The 25,118-nt window shown below is 46.3% G+C and overlaps 1 protein-coding gene across 5 annotated transcripts in view; it reads left to right on the top strand.

Annotated features, from left to right (window-relative positions):
- The first annotated feature begins 19,835 nt into the window (after nucleotides 1–19,835).
- Nucleotides 19,836–25,118, top strand: part of PROSER2 (proline and serine rich 2) — a 48,997-nt gene continuing 43,714 nt past the window's right edge. For all 5 annotated transcript variants that reach the window (XM_074001015.1, XM_015455544.3, XM_015455545.3 and 2 more), the window contains exon 1: nucleotides 19,836–19,951. The gene's annotated coding sequence lies outside the window, so the exon portion shown is untranslated. The remainder of the gene's footprint in view (nucleotides 19,952–25,118) is intronic.

Consider the following 25,118-nt stretch of genomic DNA (forward strand, 5'->3'; position numbering starts at 1 on the left):
GGCTGAAGCTGGAGGTTCACTTGAGCCCAGGAGGTCAAGGCTGCACTGAGCTATGATCGCACCACTGCACTCCAGCCTGGGTGACAGCACAAGTCCCTGTCTTTAAAACCATTGTTTTAAGAAAGAGAGAAAGAAGAAGGCATGGGAAATAGTTGGGGACACTTGAAAACCTTCATGAAAAAAGTGAAGTTGAAGCTGAGCTTCAAGGACCAACCAGATTTTTACCAGGGCAGGGGACAGCCCAAGCAAAGACGCGAGACCGGGAAGTACAGAAAATGTTCAGGAAACAGCGGAACTGCAAATATTAAAGCAAGAGAAACAGCAAGGGACTAGGGGGCAGTGGTGATTTGGGGGCCAGGTAGAAGAATACAGCACTGGAGGGGCTGAATTTGGGAAGCCATTGAGTGTTTTTGAGTAGGACTTGGCTGGGAGGGGTTTCTCAGGCAGCCCAACACCTAGAAGCGGGCTCAATTCCTACTTTCCCACTTACTAGCAACAAAGGAATGGAGTCATTACGGCTGCAACGTGTCCCTGAAATTCACATATGCCAAGCCTCCCGGACCTTTTCCACTAATGAAGGAAAAAGAACTCAACAGCCTCATCAGCAGTAATTGACTTCAGAGCCTTAATGTGAGCAGCATCAGAAGTTTCCACGTTGAGCCTCCCGCGAATAAAGCTTGACAAACTGCCCTCTTTCCTTCTCAAATGTGCTAACCAACAAATCAAACCTCGGGGTGAAGGACAGGTCCCAGCTCTGCCCCTCTCTGAAATTCAGAAGCTGCTCCAGCAGGATTAAAGGAACCTGGGCTTCCCACTTCGACCTCTTGGCTTCTGCTCTCTCCCAGTGTGGCTTTTATTGTGAGAACTGGGTCATCACAAAACCATCTGGAAATGCCTGCCAAGAAGGCTCCTTCTCCAGAGTACCTGCAGCAAGCCCAGTGAAACGGAAGGCCTTGGAGATAGCACACAATGCTGTCTGCAGATAGTGATCAGACCCCGGAGAGGGTGGTCAGGCTAGTGCTGAAATGTCACACTGCCCTGGCGCATGCCCATCCTCCTGTTTCAGTTACGAGATACTTTTTCACTTATTTAAAGATATCTGGCCAACGCCACCCTACGACATCTCTTCGACGGGCAAGAAAAGGAAGCCTATAGGTTTACAAAATATATTTAAATATTTTCCCCCGATCCAATGTTGATGGCTTTTTTTCAAATAACTGAAAACTATTTTGCTAAAAAAAAAAAAAAAAAATTCGTAGTGTTATTCCACCACTGCCTTGTTTTGTTTTGTTTTGTTTGAGAAGGAGTCTCACTCTGCCGCCCAGGCTGAAGTACAACAGCATGATCTCATCTCACTGACCTTCCACCTCCTGGGGTCAAGCGATTCTCCTGCCTCAGCCTCCCAAGTAGCTGGGATTACAGGTGCCCGCCACCATGCCCAGCTAATTTTTGTATTTTTAGTAGAGACACAGTTTCACTGTGTTGGCCAGGTTGGTCTCGAACTCCTGACCTCAGGTGATCTGCCTGCCTTGGCCTCCCAAAGTGCTGAAATTACAGGCATGAGCCACCATGCCTGGCCTGCCTTGTCTTGATAATACACTGCTTTCATAGCAACCCTACCTACCCTACCTGTCGGTACTGCTAAATGTGGAAAAGTCTTTTTTTTTTTCTTTTTTATAGACAGGGTCTCACTCTGTTGCCCAGGCTGGAGTGCACTGATGTGATTATAGCTCCCTGAAGCCCCCATCTACTAGGCTCAAGCCATTCTCCCACCTCAGCCTCCCAAGTAGCTGTGACTCCAGGGACATGCCATAACACCCAACTAGTTTTTAAACTTTTTGTAAAGACTTCATCTCAATATGTTGCCCAGGTTGGTCTCAACCTCCCATCCTCAAGCGATCCTCCTGCCCCAGCCTCCCGAAGTGCTGAATTACAGGCATGAGCCACTATACGTGGACTGAAAAGGTGTTTTATTGAAAAAAACTACAGACTGGGGGCCAGGCACAGTGGCTCATGCCTATAATCCCAGCACTTTAGGAGGCCGAGGCGGGCAGATCACGTGAGGTTGGGAGTTCAAGACCAGCCTGACCAACATGGAGAAACCCCGTCTCTACTAAAAATACATAAAATTAGCCAGGCGTGGTGGCGCATGCCTGTAATCCCAGCTACTTGGGAGGCTGAGGCAGGAGAATCGCTTGAACCTGGGAGGCGTAGGTTGTGGTGAGCCTAGATCATGCCATTGCACTCCAGCCTGGGCAACAAGAATGAAACTCCATCTCAAAAAGGAAAAAAAAAAAGCTACAGACTGGGATCAGGAACTTTCTCCTGAAGGTCAAAACCTTCTCCTGGTTCTCCTGGGTCTTCAGTTTCCCCTTTTGAAAGTGGGATATATAATGTTATATTTTGAGACCCAAGCTTGAAAATACTCTAGATCCAGAACTACAGATTATAGCTAATGTTATTGTTGTTGTTGTTGTTGAGACAGGGTCTCACTCTGACCCTCAGGCTGGAGTGCAGTGGTGTGATCACAGCTCACTGCAACTTCACCCTTCGGGGCTCAAGTGAGCCTCCCACCTCAGCCTCCCAAGTAGCTGGGACCACAGGCATGCACCACCACGCCCGACTAATATTTTTTGTATTTTTTGTAGAGACAGAGTTTTGCCATGTTGTCTGGGCTGGTCTTGAACTCCTGGACTCAAGCCATCCTCCCACCTTGGCCTCCCAAAGTGGTGGCATTACAGGCATGAGCCACCACACCCAGCCTAGAGCTACAGATTATAGCTAAACTTAAACAACAGAAACAAGCATTCCTGCTGGGCGCGGTGGCTCACGCCTGTAATCCCAGCACTTTGGGAGGCCGAGGCGGGCGGATCACAAGGTCAGGAGATCGAGACCACGGTGAAACCCCGTTTCTACTAAAAATACAAAAAATTAGCCGGGCGCGGTGGCGGGCGCCTGTAGTCCCAGCTACTCAGGAGGCTGAGGCAGGAGAATGGCGTGAACCCGGGAGGCGGAGCTTGCAGTGAGCCGAGATTGCGCCACTGCACTCCAGCCTGGGCGACAGAGCGAGACTCTGTCTCAAAAAAAAAAAAAAAAAAAGAAACAAGCATTCCTTCAGAGTTGTGTGTAACCTGAATTTCCTTCTTCTCCTCCTCCTCCTCCTCCTCCTCCTCCTCCTCCTCCTCCTCCTCCTCCTCTTTCTTCTTTACAGAGTTCGCTGTTGTCTCCCAGGCTGGAGTGCAATGGTGCAATCTCAGCTCACTGCAACCTCCACCTCCTGGATTCAAGCAATTCTCCTGCCTCAGCCTCCAAAGTAGGTGGGATTACAGGTGCCCGCCATCATGTCCAGCTAATTTTTGTATTTTTAGTAGAGACGGGGTTTCACTATGTTGGCCAGGCTGGTGTCAAACTCCTGACTTCAGGTGATTCACCTCCCTCGGCCTCCCAAATTGCTGGGATTACAGGCGTGAGCCATCATGCCCAGCCATAACCTGAATTTTCTTAATATACCAAAGGAGCTCACTATTGAAAGATACCTTTTAGCAAATGCATTTATGAAATGAAGAATTATTTTGCCCTCTTAGAAACACTTCAAACCTTTGTGTTTTCTTAGAACAACTTTTTTTTTTTGAGATGGAGTCTCACTTTATTGCCCAGGCTGGAGTGCAGTGGCGCGATCTCGGCTCACTGCAAGCTCCACCTCCCGGGTTCACACCATTCTCCTGCCTCAGCCTCCCAAGTAGCTGGGATGACAGGCGCCCACTGCCATGCCCGGCTAATTTTTTGTATTTTTAGTAGAGACGGGGTTTCACCGTGTTAGCCAGAATGGTCTGCATCTCCTTGACCTCGTGATCCGCCCACCTTGACCTCCCAAAGTGCTGGAATTACAGGCGTGAGCCACCACGCCGGGCCAGAACAACTTTTAATGCAATGTAAGCTAGAATGACTTCTTCATTCTGTAATTCCACTAATTAAATTAGATGACTTCTTGCTCATATATCATAGTGTGTGCTAGCGTCAGATCTTAATTGCTTAGTCTGTTCAATTGCTGAATCTAACCAGACCTGTTCCTTTTTGGAGCTTGTAAACACTTCTTCCCAGGAGAGGAAGGAGAACAGAAAGTCAATGAAAATTGGAGTTAATTTTGTTATTGTTAGTAGACTTGGGAAACAGACTGATGAAAGATGAAGGTCAAACCTATTATGGAATTATGTCTGTGTATCAATTATCCCTGCTCTCCTGACATAGTTGCTTGAAAATGGGCATATGGAAAAACCCCACTGACAATAATTATTCCCCCAGCATAATACACAGTTTACAAGGATGGCCCATCTGCTCTGCCTGGGGGTGTCGGAGAGAGGAGCCGCCTGTATCCTGTGGCCAGGTCAGCCTCTCACCTGTACGGCCTTGACTTTCCTCTTTGTCACTTCTGACAGTTCTAGCTAAAGGCTTCCAAAGAAGACGGAAGAACGACATGATGATGTGCAAAATGACGACGTCTGTGTAGTATGAATCCCGTGGCATGATCTCTTTTTGGCTTCTGAGTTTTGCTTGGATGTAGGGCTTTTGTATGTCTCCGGCAGAGATGATGCTTTAATCTATGTCCGCTGTGCCCATGGCATTCTTCTGTTTGGGATTTCGTTGATATATGGAAGCACCGAATCTTTTCATACGCCTAAAACAGCACTTTGTGGTTGGCGTTTAGTAATTCTTTATGGGCACTTGAGAAAGATTTTGATGCTTTCCATCAAACGCTTAATGGATTTTTATGAAGTTTTCAACCTTTTGCTAGGAAACACAGCTTCTGTTTTGTTATTATTCTCCCTGTAGCCCTCCCTCTTCATATCAATCAGGTCTCTCTACTTAGATGAATATTTAATAAGGTGAGATTTCCACATTACTCATGTTTATTACAGTTCCTTAAACTCTCATAAAGGTTGTGCTTTTCCCCAATACTAATTTAATAACCTTGAAAATGGTCAACAACGTGAGTGCAAGTCGCTTAGTTGGCTTTATAGAGAGCAAATTCATGGAAGAGGTGCTGCTACACCAGGCAACCAGAAACTCGGGAACAGCAGCCCCGGTGAAAAGCAGACAGCAGTAGACCTAGAATGAGCACTCTGCCACTTACTACATGAGTGAGATAGAGCAAAACATTGAATCCTTTTGAGCCTCAGTTTCCTCATCTGTGCAATGGGAATAACAACACTTTGCAAGGCTGTCGTGACAATGAAACGTGCGTGAATCCGTTTTGGAGGCTAGGAAATGGTATAAAGATATAAGGTTATATTATTTAGACACCTGAAATATGAGAAAGAGGGTGTCTAGGCTTTTTAAAGAGCTTAAGGAAGAGGACGGGGCGGAGGCTGAGACAGAAGATGATGAGCCCAAAGGGAAGGTGAGGACCCAGCACTTTGTAATAGTAAACACATTTACCTGATGAGTTCTCTCACATATATGGAGACTAAGCACCTAATGCCACAGGGCAATGGCATGCATATGAATTTTTTTTTTTTTTTTTTTTTTTTTTTTGAGACTGAGTCTTGCTCTATCGCCTAGGCTGGAGTACAGTGGCATGATCTTGGCTCACTGCAACCTCCACCTCCTGGTTTCAAGTGATTCTCCTGCCTCAGCCTCCCGAGTAGCTGGAATTACAGGCGCCCACCACCACACCCACCTAATTTTGTATTTTTAGTAGAGATGGGTTTCACCATGTTAGCTGGGCTGGTCTCAAACTCCTGACCTCAAGTGATCCACCTGCCTTGGCCTCCCTAAGTGCTGGAATTACAGGCGTGGACCACTGCACCCGGCCATGTACGTGAATATATAATTCAAGCATCTCCATGATCTCCAACTTTTTTTTTTTTTTTTTGAGACGGAATGTTGCTCTGTCGCCCAGGCTAGAGTGCAGTGGTGTGATCTCAGCTCACTGCAAGCTCTGCCTCCTGGGTTCACGCCATTCTCCTGCCTCAGCCTCCTAAGCAGCTGTGACCACAGGCACCCGCCACCTCACCCGGCTAATTTTTTGTATTTTTAGTAGAGACGGAGTTTCACCATGCTAGGCAGGATGGTCTCGATCTCCTGCCCTCATGATCCGCCCGCCTCGGCCTCCCAAAGTACTGGGATTACAGGTGTGAGCCACTGCACCCGGCCGATCTCCAACTTCTTGAGGTCACTATTTTATTTAACATCAAAATAAAATGCCTTAAGTAGTTATAATAGGAGCGTCTAGAACACTCACTCCTGTTTCTTTAACATATTCAAGAGCAAGGGGGTTTGCTTTGGTGGTGGTGGTTGTTGTTTTTGAGACAGGGTCTTGATCTGTCACCAAGGCTGGAGTGCAATGGCACAAACACGGCTCACTGCAGCCTCAACCTCCCAGGCTCAAGTGATCCTTCCACCTCAGCCTCCCAAGTAGCTGGGGCTACAGGTGCATGCCACCACGCCCAGCTTATTTTTGTAATTTTTGTTAGAGGCGAGGTTTCACCACATTGCCCAGGCTGGTCTCAAATTCCTGAGCTCATGCAATCCACCCACCTTGGCCTCTCAAGGTGCTGGGATTACAGGAATGAGCCACCACACCCAGTTGGCTTTTTCTTACTCATAATCACCGACATCTTTGCATTCCTCCAAACCATCACCCTCAGCTCTATTTCAGCCTCCACGTGCTTTCCTGGAAATGATAGGACGTGACCCAAGACCTGCTAGCACCAGGCTGGTGTCACTGAAGCTCCGGGAGTGCTGAATGACCACACGATTTGCAAACACTTCAAAGTGAACGCCCGACATCATCACTCTGTTAATGTCCAGGTCATTTCCCACATAGAGAATGCTTTACTTCCACGTCTCTCCATACATCGATCCTGGTCTCCTATCACATTGCCACGTAGCCCTCCCTCCCCTTCCCCCTGTAGACCCTTCTGTTTCCGCCTTCAGGGCCTCAGTCCCCCTGTGAGACTCCAGTGGATCACTCCTGTTTCTGTATCAGGTAGTGATTTAACTCCTTTTTTGTTTATACTCTCCCCTCTCAAGCACTCCGAAAAGAGAACCCGGCCTTTCACAATCAAATAGAGGTGATGGATGGATGAACGCATTTAATAAGTGAGATGCCCAGCAGATGGTTTAAAACAAGGTTCCCGAGTGGAAGCAGAGTCAGTGCTCAGCTTGTTAAACAAAACAAATAATGCCCCGCGGTGGTGATTTCTCAGGTCATCATCATCGAGGTAATATTTGAAGCCAGGGTGATGAATCTTTTGCCGAAGGAGAGCTGTCTGAACCCTGGGCTGAAGATTCAATTTTGGGAAAAATACTTACATTTAATGGATCGTCCAAAACAGCCAGATGCCTGAGAAGTGGATAAGACGTACGAGAATACAGCTTTAGAATCATGGTGGGAATAGAACCGAGACACCAAGCGTTTAGAAAATAAATGGGAGATGAGATAGTGAAGGCAATAAATAGATTTGGCCGGCTACAATCTCATGTGAACCATTTTGAAAGTTACTAAGCATTTTAAGAAAAGCCAAGAGGAAAAAAAACTCTCTTTTACTTATTGCTTTATATTCCCGTAACTGGTTTATTCAGGACTCTCAACTTAATGGGGTATAAACATGAAATGGTTTTATTGCCGTCAGTATCTGTCCCCAGTGCTTCTTCATTGCATTTCCATTTTCCACAGAGTGGCAGTACATCAGTGATCAGATGGGCCAGATTGAATAATTTTCCTAACATCTAACATTTTTTACTTAATAATCAAATTAAATTATACTAGCCTAATAACCAGTCTCATTTTTATAGCTAAGATTCAGTCCTTTTTTTTTTTTTTTTTTTTTTTTTTCAGATGGAGTCTCACTCTGTCACTCAGGCTGAAGTCCAATGGTGCAATCTTGGCTCACTGCAACCTCCACCTCCCGGGTTCGAGCAATTCTCCTGCCTCAGCCTCCCCAGTAGCTGGGATTACAGGTGCCTGCCACCATGCCTAATTTTGTATTTTTAGTAGAAACAGAGTTTCACCATGTTGGTCAGGCTGGTCCTGACCTCAAGTGATCCACCTGCCTCAGCCTCCCAAAGTGCTGGGATTACAGGCGGGAGTCACTGTGCCCAGCCCCTACTTATTTTTTTTTTAAAAAGGCAAATAACAAATGTTGGCAAAGAAGTGGAGAAGCTGGGACCTTCATACATTACTGGTGGGAATATCTATCAGATAGTACACCCACTGTGGAAGACAGTATGGTGGTTTCCCCAAAAAGTTCAACATAGAATTCTTACAGAATTAGCATTGAATTCAGCAATTCTGCTTCTGGGTGAATACCCCAAACCACTGAAAGCAGGGACTCAAACAGATATTTGCACACTTGTGTTCATAGCAGCATTATTCACGATACCAAAAGGTGGCCACAACTGCAATGTCCATTGGCAGAAGAATGGATAAACAAAATGAGATCTCTACAGACAGTGAGATCGTATTCAGCTTTAAAACATGAGATCCTGCTACATGTTACAGTGTGAATGAACCTTGAAAACATTAGGCTAAGTGAAAGAAGCCAGTCACAGGCCAGGTGCGGGGGCTCACACCTGTAATCCCAGCACTTTGGGAGGCCAAGGCGGGCGGATCACCTGAGGCCGGGAGTTCAAGACCAGCCCAGCCAACATGGCAAAACCCCGTCTCTACTAAAAATACAAAAATCAGCAGGGTGTAGTGGCAGGCACCTGTAATCCCAGCTACTCGGGAGGCTGAGGCAGGAGAATTGCTTGAACCCGGGAGGCCCAGGTTGCAATGAGCCAAGATTATGCCACTGCACTCCAGCCTAGGCAACAGAGCCAAAGAAAAAGGCAGAAGAAAAAGCAGCCAGTCACAAAAGGATAAGTTGCCTAAAATAGGCAAATTCATAGACAAAGTAGAATGGTGGATGTCAGGGGCTGTCAGAGGGGAGAATGGGGAGTTAGTGTTTAATGGGTACAGAGCCTCAGCTGGGGAAGTTGAAAAAGTCCTAGAGATGGGTGGCGGCGATGGTCGCACAACATTGTGAATGCACTCAATGCCACTGAATTGTATCCTGAAACATGGGTAAAATAGTATATTCTATGTTATGTATATTTTACCACAATAAAACAAATTTTAAAGATTCAGTCCTAGGCATTTGAGAGCTTCCATCTCAAATTCAACTGCCCGCCCATCAGCCCGTCACCTTCTCGCTCTGCCCCTCCCACCAGAACTTTCTGTGCTGTTCCATGTAGAGCCCTGAGAAGCGAAGGATCCCCTTCCATTTCTTTGGAGGGACCTGGAGAACTGGGGTGGGTAGAGCTGTGCCATCCTCTTCCCAGACTCACTGAGCTTCCAGCCCTTCAAACCTCAAAGGAACAGATGACTCCGTGAACTAACTCCACAGCCTGGAGACGGGCACAAGTCTTACAGGTCTGCCCCTAACCTCAGTGGGAGAGGGACAGAAGCAGACGTGGCACCATCTTCCTAGATCCCAGAGCCCTCGCGCTGACGTCTCTTACCAGGACCAGCTCTGTGTGACCCTGGGAACATCTGTGGCATCTGCATCTTAGCAAGAGTCCAGCTGGAGAGAGGTGCTGAGAGCCCCATCTTGCTGAACTCTTTATGAGTTATTGTCTCAGGACACAGCTCCTTACTTAGCTTCAGGGACCGAAGGGACCCCTTCTCCTTTGTGATAGGAAGAATTCTAAGAGAGTCCTCACGATCCCCACTCCCCACCCTGGAATAATCATATAATCCTTGAGTGTGGAAGGAGCCTGTGAATATACGTAATGGAGTTCGCTTCCGTGATAATATTACATCCCCTGGCCAAGGGATAGCAAGGATGTGAAGTCCTATTCAGCTGACTGTGTGACTGTCAGAAGGGAGATTGCCCTGGGTAGATGGACAAGGAGGAATACCTCCTTCTCAGCTCCTGTCACCAGGAACACTGACTGGACCTCCACACGGCTCAGGACCCGAAAACCTCCTTAGTGTGAAAATGGGGCTGGGGTTGGTGTGTCATTGGTGGTAGAGTCAGTTCGGGCCTGTGGATCTCAGGAAGCCCTGAGATGTGGTAAGCTCCTGGTGACATCTTGAACTTGGACTGTAAGAGCTAATGAGAACCTTTGCCCCTGAGGTTTGGACCCGTGTTGCAATTTTAGGACAACGGGAAAAATCCCACTTCACATTTTATGACAGACAGTGGATGGCAGCATTTGGTGTGTTTCTCCTTTCTTTTCCTGTTGTAGTTCTCTGTAGGAAGAGTTTTTTTGTTTTATTTTATTTTTTTAAATCCTACTTACCAATTTAGAAATTGAAATAAAATATGTTAAGTGTTTCCAGGAATTGTCAGTGAGGGTCCTCCATCCTCCCCTCCACCAACATCGCAACCCGCAAATACAATGGAGACCGCGTGCCTGAGAGCCTGCTCGATCTAAGGGCCCCTCCCCAGAACCCCGCGTTGGATCTGTAAGGCTCAGGGACACAGCTGGGTTTGCTGCCACACTAAGCGGGCAGCTCTCCTGCTGCTGACTCCTCTATCCTGTCCCTGCAAGTGGGATAAAGAGCTCAATTCAGAATTCAGAATTCAGGAAATGAACACCCTTCAGTTCAGGGGCAGATGGGAAAGGAAGTGATGAGTCACCACTGAATTCATTGCATGGGAAAATTAGAAATCTGGTATTATTAAATACCCGAACTGAAAAGGCTCGACAACAATCAACTTCGCAGAAGGGTAACACCAGCTCCCAGCATGCGCCAGGTCCTCTCCATACGGTGCCCATCTTCCCTTTCCAATGGGCCACCTCCTGTGTCAGTAACACGAACGGGACTGGGTCTCAGGGGGGATCCCTGCTGTTACCTGGCACTCACCTGAGGCCAATGTCACTCATATTCAAATCTCCTGAAAACAAAGTTCACCCGCAAAGCACTCAGGGGGAATGTAGGTTTTACTGGAGGTTTGGTGGGAAGCTGGAGGTTAAAGGATGCCTTACCTAGGAAACTTCCTGAAGCTCTTCTTTAAAAGAAAGCCTCAGCCAAGCGTGGTGGCTCACGCCTGTAATCCCAGCATTCTAGGAGGCTGAGGTGGGTGGATCACCTGAGGTCAGGAGTTCAAGACTAGCCTGGCCAACATGGTGAAACCTCGTCTCTACTAAAAATACAAAAATTAGCCAGGCATGGTGGTGCACACCCGTAATCCCAGCTACTCGGGAGGCTGAGGCAGGAGAATTGCTCCAACCCAGGAGGCAGAGGTTGCAGTGAGTCAAGATCGTACCACTGCACTCCAACCTGAGGGACAGACTGAGACTCCATCTCAATCAACCAATCAATCAATCAATCACTTTCTCTCAGCAGCTGCCTTACCTTGGTCTCCCCAGATACTGCAGGGTTCCCAAGCCAGTCTCAACATCCTGCCAGAGTGGCCTGCTCCATCTGCAAACCGAAAACTAGCCAGAGGTCAGCAGAAGCAAAACACGTTGTCCTCAGCAATATTTTAACTCTAGTCACTTCTCAGGCTTATCTTTAGGGAAATCATCCTACCTGTTGCTTCATTTGCAGAATCACTTACATTCTATCTGTGGATTAATTCATTGTTAGCCATGAACGGCTTCCCATCTGATTCTTGCCTGTAGCCCCCAACCCCTCCTGGACTATAAGTTCCATGCAGGCAAGAGAGTTTATCTCTGCTGCTCATGGTGGCATCTCTTGGACCTTACGCCCCAACATCACAGAACAGACCGCAATTTTTTTTTTTTTTTTTTGTAGAGTCTCACTCTTGTTATCCAGGCTGGGGTGCAGTGGCACGATCTTAGCTCACTGCAACCTCTGATTCCTGGGTTCAAGTGATTCTCCTGCCTCAGCCTCCCAAGTAGCTGGGATTACAGGCGTGCACCACCATGCCCAGCTAATTTTTTTTTTTTTTTTTTTAATTACAGACAGGGTTTCACCACGTTGGCCAGGCTGGTCTCGAACTCCTGGCCTCAAGTGATCCACTCACCTTGGCCTCCCAGAGTGCTAGATTACAGTCATGAGCCACCATGCCTGCCCTCACAAATCATTTTTGAATAAAGAATAAATGGGTGCCATATACCCTTGGTCCTGTCTGGATCTCAGTCACTTGCAGTTCCTGAAGTTTCCACAAACAACACTTGTTTCTTACCAGAGACCACTGGGAGACCTGCTTCTCTTTCAGAACCCTTATCATCAACCTTAGACATCACTCACTGTTTTCTTCCACAGTCAAACTAAACAAGAAATGTGTTTCTCTTTCAAAATATCGGCCTGGAATATGGACAAGGCAGCACATCACTCCTTTGTTGGGTGTGTGAAACTAGTTTATCTTTTCATAGCTTTTCTCTAAACTTGTCACCAAAAAGTCTCCAGGTCGTAATTTCCTCATCTGTAGAAATAGAATAACTTTTTAACTTTCTTTTTTTTTTTTTTTGAGACGGAGTCTTGCTCTGTCGCCCAGGCTGGAGTGCAGTGGCGTGATCTCAGCTCACTGCAACCTCCAACTCCTGGGTTCAAGTGACTCTCCTGCCTCAGCCTCCAGACTAGCTGGGATTACAGGCGCCCACCATTATGCCTGGCTGATTTTTGTATTTTTAGTAGGAACAGGGTTTCTCCATGTTGGCCAGGCTGGTCCCAAACTCCTGATCTCAGGTTATCCTCCTGCCTTGACCTCCTAAAGTGCTAGGATTATAGGCGTGAGCCACCTTACCTGGTTTTTTATTTTTTTATTTTTATTTTTATTTTTTTATCAGGAAACTTCACTAATGAGTTATCCCTGAGATGCATCAATCTCCTCTTCCTTCCATACACCTACTAAATATTTATTGAAAGTTTATGGCTGGGCATGGTGCCACTTGCCTGTAATCCTAGCTGTTCAGGAGACTGAGGTGGGAGGACCACCTAAGCCCAGGGGACAGAGGCTGTAGTGAGCCATGATCCCCCCACTGTACCCCAGCTTGGGGCACAGAGTAAGACTTTGCCTTAAAAAAAAAAAAAAAAAGTTTGATATAGGCCAGATTCTGTGTTGTGCACACTGGCATTTATTGTCTCATCTAAAAAAATGAACTATATTAGTGTTTGTTCATTATAAAAAGAATATGAAGCTGGAGTGGTGGCTCACGTCTATAATCCCAGCACTTTGGAAGGCCAAGATGGACGGATTACCTGAGGTCAGGAGTTCAAGACTAGCTTGACCAACATGGTGAAACCCTGTCTCTACTAAACATACAAAATTAGCTGGGTGTGGTGGCGCATGCCTATAATCCCAGCTACTTGGGAGGCTGAGGCAGGAGAATTGCTGGAATCCAGGGGGCGGAGGTTGTAGTGAGCTGAGATCACAACATTGCCAGCCAGCCTGGGCAACAAGAGCAAAACTGTATCAAAAAAGAAAAACAGAAAGAATATGAAGTCACAATAGGAAGTCTGAAACATACACAATGCTATAAATAAGAATTACACATAATTACATCCAGAAAGAGTAACTGTTATCCTTTTAAGATATTTCTGTCTGGGTTTTCTGTATATACATGCGTTTTCCATAGCTGAAGTAATAATTTACATACAGTTTTGTAATGTTCTTTTTTCTCTCTTTTTTTTTTTTGAGACGGAGTCTCGCTCTGTCGCCCAGGCTGGAGTGCAGTGGCTGGATCTCAGCTCACTGGAAGCTCCACCTCCCGGGTTTACGCCATTCTCCTGCCTCAGCCTCCCGTGTAGCTGGGACTACAGGCGCCCGCCACCTCGCCCGGCTAGTTTTTCGTATTTTTTTAGTAGAGACGGGGTTTCACCGTGTCAGCCAGGATGGTCTTGATCTCCTGACGTTGTGATCCGCCCATCTCGGCCTCCCAAAGTGCTGGGATTACAGGCTTGAGCCACCGCGCCCGGCCTCTTTTTTCTCTCTTAATAGTACATTTAGGTTTTTTCCTGTAGTTCATAAAAAATTCCCTTTTTTTTTTCCAACAGAGTTTTACTCTGTTGCCCAGGCTGGAGTGCAGTGGTGCAATCTCAGCTCACTGCAACCTCCACCTCCCAGGTTCTAGAGATTTTCCTGTCTCAGCCTCCTGAGTAACTGGGACTACAGGCACCTGCCACCACACCTGGTTAAATTTTGTATTTTTACCAGAGATGGGGTTTCACCATGTTGGCCAGGCTGGGCTTGAACTCCTGACCTCAGGTGATATGCCCGCCTCAGCCTCCCAAAGTGCTGGGATTACAGGCGTGAGCCACCGTGCCCAGCCAAAATTCCTCATTTTAACAGCTGCATAATATTTATTTAAACTTCTCCCTGATCTGGGATATTTTGGTTGTCTCTAATTTCCTGACAGTATAGAAAATGGAGACGGTGTATATATATCTTTATGCATAAATCGTTGTGATTATTTTTTATTTTTTCCATAGAAGCCCTAGATATGGAATTATAGGGTCAAAACATAAACATTTTAAGCTCTTGAAATATTTTACAAAATTGCTTTTCAGTAAAGTTATATCAACTTATGTTTCCACTAATTGTATGTAAAATTACCCATTGGAGCCAGGCGCGGTGGCTCATGCCTGTAATCCCAGCACTTTGGGAGGCCAAAGTGGGCGAATCACGAGGTCAGGAGATTGAAACCATCCTGGCTAACATGGTGAAACTCCGTCTCTACTAAAAATACAAAAAATTAGCCAGGCGTGGTGGCACTTGCCTGTAGTCCCAGCTACTCGGGAGGCTGAGGTAGGAGAATAGTTTGAACCTGAGAGGCGGAGGTTGCAGTGAGCCAAGATCATGCCACTGCACTCCAGCCTGGGTGACAGAGCAAGACTCCATCTAAAAATAAATAAATAAAAAGAAATAAAATTGCCCATTGGCTAGGCATTGTGGCTCACACCTGTAATCCTAGCACTTTGGGAGGCCGAGGCAGGCGGATCGCTTGAGGTTAGGAGTTCAAGACCAGCCTAGCCAACATGGTGAAACCCCATCTCTACTAAAAATACAAAAAATTAGCCGGGCGTGGTGGTGCATGCCTGTAGTCCCACCTACTTGGGAGGCTGAGACAGAAGAATCACTTGAACCTGGGAGGCCGAGGTTGTAATGAGCTGAGATGGCACTATTGCACTCCAGCCTGGGCGACAGAGCAAGACTCCATCTCTAAATAAATAAATAAATAAAATTGCCCATTTCTTTGCACTCCTGCCAGCATTGAATATTAGAACCTAAAATATATTTTCTAATTTATAAGGTGAAAATATTGTATATTATTTAACATTTTTTATTTTTGAAATTACTAGGTAACCGAAACCCTTTAAAATATAATAACCCACACTTACACAGATATACACATGGCTAATTACTAACCACCTTAATTTTCTCTTTGAGGAAATTTCCCCACAGAGTTATTAGGGTTTTCTTATCAATCTATGTGTGCTCCTGAAGCTGAAATTAACTCTTGGATTTGTTATGCAGAGTTTTGTCGTTTCAGATTTTTTTTTTTTTTGTCTTTTAGGATTCTGTTTGCAATATTTTTAGTTACCAGAATTTTTTAAATTTTGTGCAACCTAGTCTAATGGTCATTTTCTTTCTTAGTATTCCATTTCTTTTCTTTGCTCACCTTGAGATCACATAAATATTTACCAATATGTTCCCCTAATTTTAAAATTCTTTTTTGTTGTTGTTTTTTTGAGCCAGGGTCTCTCTGTACCTCCAAGCTGGAGTGCAGTGGTGCGATCACAGCTCACTGCAGCCTCAACCCCCTCAGGCTTAGGTGATCCTCCCATCTCAGCCTTGTGAGCTGCTGAGACTACAGGTATGCACTGCCACACTGGCTAATTTTTGTATTTTTTGTAGAGACGGGGGTCTCACTATGTTGCTCAAGCTGGTCTTGAATTTCTGGGCTCAAGCAAAATCCTCCTGCCTCAGCCTCCCAAAGTGCTGGGATTACAGGTGCAAGACATCCTGCTCAACCTTAAAATTATGTAATGTAGCTAGAACATCTTTCAGCATATAATGATAGGTAAGGGCTTAACTTGATTATCTTTTCAAATTACTACATTTCTTACCTCCATTTATTGAGACTCCATCTCTTTTTCATTTATTTTTGATGACTTTTATCACATGTGAAAGTGTACACTAGCTTTTCCTGGGTTATATTGTTCTATTATGATACATTTCATCAGTATAGCCTTAGACTATGTTTCAATAATAAGTGGGTCAATTTCCCATATTTTTCTTCATTTTCTTAATTTTGTTAACTTTTCTCGCCTACTATTTGTTCAATTTGTTCAGATACACTTTAAAATACTTTTATTTTGGTCTCATAGGGTAGGTGTTAATGGCCTCATTATATGGATGAGGAACTGAGGCTCAAAAAGGATAAACAGCTTAAGGTAGTAACAAATCATGTTTTTTACATCTCCTTTGTCAGATCCAAACTGCTGTCGACTTTTCAGTAAAGTTATGAAGTTTTCTTACTTTTCTTTCTCCTTTCCTGTCTGCCTCCCTCTAGTGGTCATAACACATATTACAATTTATTACAGTTTCTGAAGTCAATTTTTTTTTTTTTTTTTTTTTGAGGTGGAGTCTCGCTCTGTCGCCCAGGCTGGAGTGCAGTGGCGCGATCTCCGCTCACTGCAAGCTCCACCTCCCGGGTTCACGCCATTCTCCTGCCTCAGCCTCCGGAGTAGCTGGGACTACAGGCGCCCGCCACCTCGCCCGGCTAATTTTTTGTATTTTTAGTAGAGAAGGGGTTTCACCGTGTTAGCCAGGATGGTCTCGATCTCCTGACCTCGTGATCCGCCTGCCTGGGCCTCCCAAAGTGCTGGGATTATAGGCGTGAGCCACTGCGCCCGGCCCTGAAGTCAATTTTATACAGTAATTAATACACTCCTTTATAACATAAAAAGACCTAGCTTATTTTTTAGCTTACTTTAAAATTTTTAACCTATATAAAGTTCATTAATATTTCTTTAATATTTGGGGGTCATGTATTATCAGGATTTTCTGAGCAAAGACCAGCCTCAGAAAACATTTATGAAAAAGTCAAGTGACATTACAGTGAAATTTTAAAAATTTCATAGATTTTAAAACTGTAACAGTACAAAGACCTTCCAGATATTTCTTTATTCATTTCTTTTCCTATGGGCATTATCTAAGTACTTTCACAAATAACTATCTTTATTTAGTTATTTTTGAGACAGTCCCTGTAACCTAGTCTGGAGTGCAGTGGCACAATCTCGGCTCACTGCAACCTCTACCTCCTGGGTTCAAGCAACTCTCCTAACTCAGCCTCCTGAGGAGCTGGTATTACAGGCATGTGCCACCATGCCCAGTTAATTTTTGCATTTTTGATAGAGATGGGATTTCGCTGTGTTAGCCAGGCTGGTCTCAAACTCCTGACCTCGGGCGATCCACTTACCTTGGCCTCTCCAAAGTGATGGGATTACAGGCATGAGCCACCGTGCCCGGCCAAATAACCATCTTTACATTTCCCCTGTAAACTATTTCTTTTCCTCTGACCTGGCTTCACTGTCCTTTCTCACTTTTTAGTCCCTTTGTGTGTTCAGTTGTCACAAAGGTGCCTAGGCCAGGGAGCATCAGGGCAGTAGGCCACCCTGAGCTAACTTTCTGGCCAGGTCTGTGCCAGGCCACCCGAGGGCCACCTGATCATGATTCTGATAAAGATTTAGGACATGCTAGCAGGGGCTGGCCTTACGTCCCTAACTGCCTGTTGGTTGAAGCCTTCTCAGTCTCATTTTCTTCCTTGTTCATTTTCTGCTATTTTTCTGCCTTTTTCTTTTCCCCTTCTTCCTTTCTAACCCCATCATCCTTCAATCTCATCCTTCTCATTTCTTTTTCACCTGTGAAAAAAGGCACCATAAAAGTTTAACCAAGCAAAAAGAATAATAAAAAGAAAAATAATTCTAGGAAGCATTTATCAATGTTTATCAAAATTATTTATCATTTACCAAAACCAAGGGAAAAAAATTTTTTTTTCTCTTGATCTGATTTCCTTAAAGGGCGAGGTGTGGTGGCTCATGCTTTTAATCCCAGCAGTTTGAGTGGCCCAGGGGAGAGGATCGCTTGAGCCTAGAAGTTTGAGACTACTGTGGGAGTGAGACCCTATCTCTACAAAAAGAAAAATAAAAAATCAGCCAGGCATAATGGTTCGTGCCTGTAGTCCCAGCTTGGGAGGCCGAGGCAGGAGAATCACTTGAGCCCAGGAGTTGGAGGCTGCAGTAAGCTACAATCTCGCCACTGCACTCTAGTCTGGGCAACAGAACAAGGCCCTGTCTCAAAAAATAAAATAAAATAAATTCCTTAAAGACAGCAGCTGCCATATTACCTGTCACCTATAGGCAGGTGTTTAATATTACCATTTATTATGTCACTTCATGACAAATGCGTTCATATTTAACACAACATGAGACAAAAATGTGAGAGGGAAAATAGAAGAACATAACCAGAAAGCTTAGGTTTATTATTCACTGAGGATTAAGGACTGTCAGAGTTGATTATCTCCTAGATTTTGTTCAGAAAGAGAGGATAATAATACTGACCCAATTAAGTAGCATGTTGGGTAGATTAAAGTGCTTTGTAAACATTAATTAAAGATGCAGGGAGTTAGGTGAGGCCAATGTGTTATTAGAGGAAAAGTTTTCTTCCCTTTAATCAGGTATCTCTTTCTGGGGAGGGCAAAGAAATGACCTCAGGACTAAGGCATTGGGGCTCAACCCTGAGTGGGGCCAGTGACTCAGTCATTCTGTGCAACCACTTCCTTCTTAGTTTTCTGTAAAATGGGAGTAAACACAAACATTTTGGGAATCTAGATTGTTATAACATTTGCCATTTGAGTATGTAACAAACCCTACAATTAATACAACCCCATAATCCTTGCTTTCTCCCTGCCTACCGAATTAAACCCAGTAACATTAACCTCCACCAACTTACAAAAGCCTTCCGCAACCAGCTATTAACCTTGGGAGATATTTCCACGGTGATAGCCTGAAGAAGAAAATGCAATGAGCCATGGGGTCAAAAATTCTCCCATGAGTTTCTTCAGCTGTCTGAACCTCAGCTTTCCTGCTCTGTAAAATGGGGTTAAGAAACCAGAAAAACATTTTAAGGATTAGATGAAATAATGTATTTGGTGTATGCACATTAAATGCTGTGTCTGAGGGTACAGGTATGCAATAAATTGCATCAGCATTATTAAGTATAAAATAGCCTCTCCAAGCTGATGATAATAAAAAAGAAAAGAAAAAATTAAAGGCCAAGTGCAGTGGCTCAGGCCTGTAATCCCAGCACTTTGGGAGGCTGAAGTGAGAGGATCGCTTGAGCCCAGGAGTTCGAGACCAGCCTGGGCAATATAATGAGACCCCCACCCATCTCTCCAAAAAATTTTAAATTAGCTGGGTGTGGTGGCGTGCACCTGTGGTACCAGCTACTTGGGAGGCTGAGCTGGGAGGATCACTTGAGCTTGGGAGGTGGAGGTTGCAGTGAGCCAAGATCACACAACGTGCACTCCAGCCTGGGCAACACAGCAAGACCCTGTCTCAAGAAAAATTAGATTAAATTAATGTCCCATCTCTTGTAAGTTTCAGACACACATCCCCACTGCTTTTCTCTGCATGGGTCGCTCGGCGATGGGGTTGGGGATTTTCACGGTGATGTCCCCCAACTCGAACTTCACACCTTGACCGAGGGCACCCGGGAGGCGGCCGCGGGGTCCTGCAGCGCGGCGGGGCCTGGCCCTTTAAGCGCCGCGGGCGCGCGCAGTGCGTGCCTGAGGATCGCGAGTCCCGGCGGCGCGAGCGCGCGGTGCGCGGTGGAGCGCGCACGGGTGGGCGCGCACGGGGGAGAGCGCGCGGCGGGGCGGCCCGGGACAATCTGCGCCGGACGGGCGGCGGCGTGAGGGCTCCGGCGTCAGGGCTCAGGGTCGCTGGCGGCGTGGACACCTGAGTCCCGGAGTAGGGCTCTCCCGCGAGGTGAGTGCGGCCCTAGGACTCCGGGCACGGCTGGAGCGGCGGGAGGGCGTCCTGGCGGCGGTGGCGGCACTGGGGTCTGGCTGGGACGCCGGCGGGTCGGGCAGAGAGGGGGCGCCGGACCCTGCCTTGCGCGCTTCTCGCTCCGACTGGGGGAGCCCGGCGCTGCCGCAGAGGCCACCCGGTGCCCGAACCCTGACCCCGGGGCGTCGCTGCCTCCTCGGGGACCTCTGAGTCGGGGCGCGGCGGGGAGCGCGCTGGGTTCCGAGTCTGGGGCTGTCCTGGGGGCGCAGGGGTGGAGGCGGGTTTCCCAGCCTTGGGCGCAGAGCGTCCCCGCTGTCCCCGACGCCTGTCCCCCAGCCCGGGACCGCTCTCCCTTGCGCTGTGGGACCCCCATGCGGCCTCGCGGAGAGGGTGCGGGTCCGACGCGGCGGGCGGAGCCACCTGTTCCACCCGGGCCCCCAGGTCCTGGAATCACGCGGGAATGTGCAGGGTCTGCCCAACCCAGCCGGCGGGAGGGACTAAAATAGAGGAGAAAATGTGACCCGTGTGATGAAATTGAACAAAAGGCAATAAAATAAACTCCAGTATTTCTCCAAGGCTTTGAAAGTTTCCCAGTATTGTTTTACGGAGTCTAAATTTAAGCATCTAGTTGTTTGGTGTATTTTTTTTTTTTTTCCCTTAACCGCAGGAACTAACCTCAGAAAACTTTTAACTCTTTACCAGAACCTCGTGCGTGCAGAGCAGAGAAGTTAAAAGTGAGTGAAGGAAAATGACTGTGTGTGTCTTTTTCCACCCTAAACAGAGTAAAACGTTCAGATCTGTAGGAAGAAGGTTCTTTCTGGCTCCAATTTTAACGGAGATCATTTTTTAAAAATCTGTATTTCTGAAAGGTATCGAAAGACCAAACCAGGCATACGTGGAAACTTGAGGGAAATGCTCATAGGAGAAAACTTTATTAAAAATACTTTTCTACGTTATTTTTAAAAAACACTACATAAAAGTGTCCCAGCATGCACTAAAACGATTGCCCTCCAAGTTCTGTGTCTGAATTTTACTGGTTGTTTTTCTAGGTGGAGGAGGTATTTTCGTTCGTGAAGCCAATGTGGAAATACAAACAAATGCCCTATTGACTTGGGATTGGGTGGGAAGGATGGAAGTTGTCTAAAATCTTTCTTGCCAAAGTTGACAGCGTATGTATGGAATCTTGTGTGTTTTCTTGTCCAGACTAGTAATAGCCATTTTAATGCGATTGGATTATATCCCTTGGTAACAGCACTTCAGATGAGCTTTCTTTGAAAATTTTAGATGCTGACGATTTAAAAGTAACATATTTTCTCCATTACTAGAAATCAGAAATCCAAAATTAGAGTGATAGTGGAGCGAAAGCTGGGAAGAGGAGCGATGCTTTTAGGAAAGTTTGAGCGTGTTTGAATCTCTGGTTACGGAGGGGTCGCGGGGGGGTGGGATTTGCTCGTTAATTCATTCAGGAATATTTGTAGACTGACCACTTACAGCGCGCAGAGCCGTGACTGGACATCCAGCATACAGTCTTTTCTAGATAACAGCCACATGGCCCAAACTGATTAAAACCAGATCAAGCAAGCCTTCATCAGCAGCTGAAGAGATACCTGGCCTTGGTTCCAAAGTTCTCAGACACCCGAGGCGCCCAGAGTTGGCACTGTGTGTTGATTTGGAAGATCATCTCAGATAACTCCAGGAGTGGAGCCTGGAAACCTGAAGGGGGAGAGAGGAAGGGCCTGGGTAGAGCAGAGCTGAGAACAGGGGAGCCTCTAGAACTAGAAGTTCAAGTGCATCTTATCTGCAGTGTTGTGGGACAGCTGCCAGTGGCACAGAGGCCATTCGGGAGGTGCCAGGGGAATCCTAGGAGCATCCCAGAACCCGAGCTCTTTCCTTTGACGGTGAAGGCCATCGCCGCGTGTCACCTTTCTTTGCACTTGGTGGCTTCCTAGCTGCCTGTGTGCTCTGAGAAGAGGGCCTGGTAACTCTGCCCCTGATAGACTGCAGCCATCCCCGCTCCACTCTGAGGGGTCTCCTGGCCACCATAGGAAAGCCTGTGTTCACGGAGGCGCTGCCCTCTGCACGGGTTATGTCCAGCCAGTGGCAACAACAGCCTCTGTCTGCGGAACCCACAGGGAAGCTGCCCCTGTCCATAATGCCCTTGTCCCCTTTCTAGACTGGCAGCATTCATCTTGAAAACTAAGAGTATTTTAAGAAAGTTGGTGCTGGGTTTGTAATCTGTGCATTCAGGATGGGCAGGAAAGGATCATATGGGGAGAGCATTCTGCCTTGCCGGACAGGGATGGGAGAGCTCTTCGTGAACGTGTCTTCAGACTGGGTACTGCCAGAGACTCGAGCACCGTGAAGACTTGATGCTGTTTATCTTTTTTATTATAGTCAAATACATAGAACATAAAATTTACCACTTTAAAGGGCACAAATCAGTGGCATTAAGTACATTCCATTCCCAATGTTAGGCAATCATCACCACTGTCGAGTTCCAGAACTTTTTCATCACTCCAAAAGGAAACCCATTAAGCAGACGATTCCCGTTCCCCTCTCCCAACCCCTGGCAACCACTGATCTCCTTCTGTCTTGGTAGACTTGCCCCTTCTGGATGTTTATACACGTGGAATCTTAGAATCTGTGGCCTCTTGTGTCTGGTGTCTTTGACTTAGCACAATGTTTTCAAGGTCCGTCCATGTCGCAGCGTGCGTCGTTGCTTCCCTCCTTTTGATGGCTGAATAATGTTCCATTGTGTGGACAGATCGCATTCTATTCGCCCATTCATCAGATGAATGACTTTGCGTTGTTTCCACCTTTTGGCTATTGTGAATAGTACTGCTATGAACCGTTGTGTACAAGTTTTTGTGTGAACACCTGTTGTCAGTTCTTTTGGGTCTATATCTGAAAGTAGAATTCCCCAGGTCATATGGTAATTCTGTGATTAACTTGCTGAGGAGCTGCCAACTGTCTTCGATAGCAGCTGTGCCATTTTGTGTTCCCACTAGCAATGTGTGAAGGTTCCAGTTTCTCGACATCCTTGTCAACCACTTGTTATTTCCCCCCGCCTTTTTATTTATTTATTTTATTTATTTATTTATTTATTTTATTTATTTATTTTTTTTGAGACGGAGTCTCACTCTGTCGCCCAGGCTGGAGTGCAGTGGTGCGATCTCGGCTCACTGCAAGCTCCACCTCCCAGGTTCATGCCATTCTCCCGCTTCAGCCTCCCCAGTAGCTGGGACCACAGGCACCGGCCACCACGCCTGGCTAATATTTTGTATTTTTAGTTAGAGACAGGGTTTCACCGTGTTAACCAGGATGGTTTTGATCTCCTGACCTCGTGATCCACCTGCATCGGCCTCCCAAAGTGCTGGGATTATAGGCATGAGCCACCACGCCCGGCCTTTTTTTTTTTTTTTTTTTTCCTGAGACAGGATTTCACTCTCTTGCCCAGGCTGGAGTGCAATGGCATGATCTCAGCTCACTGCAGCCTCGACCTTCCAAGCTCAAGTGATCCTCCCACCTCAGCCTCCAAGGTAGCTAGGACTACAAGCACGTGCCACCACGTCCAGCTGTGTTTTTGTGTTTTTTGTAGAGACTGGGTTTTGCCATGTTACCCAGGCTAGTCTCAAACTCCTGGGCTCAAGCGATCTGCCCACGTCTGCCTTCCAAAGTGCTGGTATTACAGGCATGAGTGACCACACTTGGCCTTCCTTTACAAAAAAAAGAAAAAAATCTCGGTCCTCCTAGTGGGTACGAAGTAGTATCTCATGGTGGTTTTGGTGCATTTCCCGCACGACTTCAATGCTGGACATCTCTTCAGGTGCTTGTTGGCGACACCTTTAGAGAAATGTCTGGCGAGAACTTGGTTCTCTTTTTGTGTTATTTTTTGTATCGTGAAATTTTGCATGTGCGTAAGTGCAGTTATTTGTATAGGGCTTGGTTTGTATATTTAGGTTCCTTCCCAATGCTTCATTCTGTTGTGGGTTTTTTCCTGCTTTGTCTTTCAGGCTGCTTCTCCTTCTCCTGGGAAGCCAGTTGTCTGACTTGTGCTTTGACATTTTTAATCTTCTGCCTGTGGTAGTTCTTGCCCCCAAGCCTGGGGTATTGATCAGTTCGTCTGGCAGTACAGTATTTATAGATTGATCCTGTACAATGTGCCAAGCTGTTGGGCTGGTCATTGTGCATACAAACATGGAAGTCCTCTTTTTTTTTTTTTTTTTTTGACATGGTCTCACTCTGTCACCCAGACTGGAGTGCAGTGGCACAATCAAGCTCACTGCAGCCTCAACCTCCCAGGCTCAGATGATCCTCCCACCTCAGCGTCCAGAGTAGCTGGGACTACAGGTGCATGCCACCATTGCCTGGCTGATTTTTGTATTTTTGATAGAGATAGGTCTTGCTGTATTGCACAGGATGGTCTTGAACTCCTGGGTTCAAGCAGTCCCCCAACCTTAGCCCCCTAAAATGCTGGGATTACAGGCATGAGCCACCTTCTCTTTTTGAGATATGTCTTTTTGTGATGTACACAGATTACATTTTATTTTTTTAAATTAGGTTAATGGGCATATAGGGGAAAAGAACAGTGCTACACTGGAATTTAGGGAATCTGCATCAGGTTTCAGCCCCCGATAGCTGTGTGGCCTCAAGGTTCACCCTTCACCCTTCTGAAACTCGGTCTCCTGGTCTGTAAAATTTGGGGTAAGACTGAATGACTTCTCAGGCCCTTCTCAGACCTTGAAACTGGAGATTCACCATAGCTTTCCTTTACAAACCTGATTCTGAGCGTATTTCAAACCATTTAGTTTGCACATATTACTTAAAGGAACTCTCTGTGCGGAAAAAAGAATATGTCTATACTCTTTTGTACTAGACTATAAACAGTTGAGTTGAGTCTAATGCTGCCTCTAAAAATGGTGCATTTGGCATTTTCTATAAATATTCAGAGCATTTTGGCCAGGCACAGTGGCTCACACCTGTAATCCCATCAGTTTGGGAGGCCAAGGCGAGTGGATCACCTGAGGTCAGGAGTTCTAGACCACCCTGGTCAACGTGGTGAAACCCCATCTCTACTAAAAATACAAAAGATTAGCTGGGCGCGGTGGTGCGTGCCTGTAATTCCAGCTACCTGGGAGGCTAAAGC

This window comes from Macaca fascicularis, chromosome 9, assembly GCF_037993035.2.
Source record: "Macaca fascicularis isolate 582-1 chromosome 9, T2T-MFA8v1.1".
Lineage (NCBI taxonomy): Eukaryota > Metazoa > Chordata > Mammalia > Primates > Cercopithecidae > Macaca > Macaca fascicularis.